This window comes from Dasypus novemcinctus, chromosome 5 (assembly GCF_030445035.2).
Source record: "Dasypus novemcinctus isolate mDasNov1 chromosome 5, mDasNov1.1.hap2, whole genome shotgun sequence".
NCBI lineage: Eukaryota > Metazoa > Chordata > Mammalia > Cingulata > Dasypodidae > Dasypus > Dasypus novemcinctus.
In genome coordinates, this window is record NC_080677.1 from 150,095,841 (window position 1) to 150,098,284 (window position 2,444).

General features: G+C 40.4%; 1 pseudogene; it reads left to right on the forward strand.

Moving 5' to 3' along the window:
- Positions 1–301: 301 nt before the first annotated feature.
- LOC101432695 (protein tyrosine phosphatase type IVA 1 pseudogene) lies at positions 302–1,445 on the forward strand (annotated as a pseudogene).
- The last annotated feature ends 999 nt before the right edge of the window (positions 1,446–2,444 follow it).

Sequence of the window (2,444 nt, forward strand, 5' to 3'; positions counted from 1 at the left end):
CAGAGAGCCGCCAGCCCGCCAGCGCCAGGGAGTGCCGCCCAGCCCGCCAGCACTGTGGAGAGCTGGCTCAGCAAGGTGATGCACCAAAAAGGGAGACAAGCAAAAACACAGAAGAGCACGCAGCGAATGGACACAGAGAGCAGGCAACAAGCAAGCCACAAGGGGATGGGGGATATAAATAAATACAGACACAGAAGAACGCACAGCAAACGGGCACAGAGAGCAGATGGCAAGCAAAAAAGCCACAAGGTGGGGGGGAGGGGAGTAAAAAAGGAAAAAAAAAGACAACGAAGGCCTCAGCATGTGTATTGGCTCCCTCAGTTGCAGGCTACCCCGGCGACACGCTCTCCTCGAGGCCACTCACTGCATGGTAGGGCCTGGTGCCACCACCACCACCTGCCCTGCAGCCACAGGCACCTCCTGTTTTGCCACCGGCTGTATGATTAGGCCACAATCTTTGATGAGTAAACATCAAATGTGTGTTCTTGATCACACATTTCTGGAGTTTCTGAAGGGCAGTGGAAATTACTGCCAGACACAGCACGATTTGATGCAGACAAGTGAGCTGTAGAAATTCATTTCATTACCACTCCACCAAGAAACCCTCATAAGAGTGGTTAATCTGGTCACAGAAGTGGTGAATCGAAGTTCACAGAGTATTTTACAAGAGCTCTAACCTGGATGGGGTAAACCTCAGTGCACTTCTTTATATCACCTCAGTATTTTACTAGATTGAAGAATCACTGCTTGTATTAGGAGGTTCATCTCATTTCCCATTAATTCCAACTTTATATGCAAAGCCCTGAGAATTTCAAGTGGAGTATATTGAAGTAGACCTCAGTTTCTTTACATTATTTCTGTATTCAATTTTTGAAATTCTTTCATAACCCTCTTGAGTGTTTTTTAACTGAATTAAAGTGGCTCAAATGAACTGCCCAGCTCCTGTGGAAGTTACATGCAAGAACATGAGATTTCTTATCACACACAATCCAGCCAATGCAACCTTAAGCAAATTTATAGAGGAACTTAAGAAGTATGGAGTTACCACAATAGTAAAGAGTATGTGAAGCAACTTAGGGCACAGCTCTCATGGAGAAAGAAGGCATCATGTTCGTGATTAGCCTTTTGATAATGGTGTGCCACCATCCAACCAGATTGTTGATGATTGGTTAAGTCTAATGTTAATAAAAATGAAGTGGGGTGAAGAACTTGGTTGCTGCCTTGCTGTTCATTGTGCTGCAGGTCTTGGTCGAGCTCCAGTCCTTGTTGCCCCAGCACAGATTGAAGGTGGAGTGAAATATGAAGATGCAGTACAGTTCATAAGACAAAAGTTGCATGGAGCTTTTAGCAGCAAGCAACTTTTGTATTTGGAGAAGTATCATCCTAAAATGCAGCTGCACTGCACAGACTCCAGTGGTCACAGAAACAACTGCTGCATTCATTAAAATTGGGGTGCCTGGTGCTATTGCCTTGGAAGTGGAACTTTAGAGAGGAAATAATTTGTTAAACGTATTAGCTAGCATATTGGTGAATAAGTCTAATGAAGATTCCATAGAAGTACTGAAAAGCAGCTTCACCATGCTAAGAGTTTGACAGAGTTGCAACCTCTATGGGTGACAGCCAGCCTATCTGGATTCTTGCTGGTCATCATTTAAAATGTGCTTATCATTTGTAACAATTGACTTTTCCTGAAATCAGGCAGTATTGAGTTATAAGTTCATTTTTCCTGTTGAGATGCATTTGTGAAGTTCAATTTTCAGTTATTTTACTTTTCAACTCCAGAATTTCCAGTTGTTTCACTTCCCCCCTTTTTTTCAATTCATATTGTACTTATTTTTTAATATAATTAATTTTTTTATTTTTAAAGAACCTTTAGATTACATAAATATTGCAATAAAAACATAAGGGAATCCCATATACCCCACTCCCTCTCCCTCCCACAGTTTCCCACATCAACAACATCCTTCATTAGGATGGTATATTGTTACAATTGATGAACACATTTTGAAGCATTGTTACTAACCAAGGACTACAGTTTACATTATAGTTTACACTTTGACCCACACATTTGACAAAATGAACAATGGCTTGTATCTGTCACTGCAATGTCATGCAGGACAAATTCAATATCCCAAAAATGCCCTCATATTATACCTATTCTTTCCTCTTTTATCAATATATAAGAAATTATGAGAGATTAATTGCCAAAATACCCAGCACAATATTTGTATGTTTATAGTGTCATAAGAACTTAAAAACCTTATGTGGTTTATTCCTTCGGTCATTTCAAACATTGAAAGTAGGGTCTATATGGTTAGCTCCCTGTTCACTTTATGTTTACATCTCCCACATTCATACTAGTAGACATCAATTTTGTACAACCATTGATTATGTTGGGATTTTTACCAAGTCTTATGGTGACTAATGTCTATCTGAAAATACCA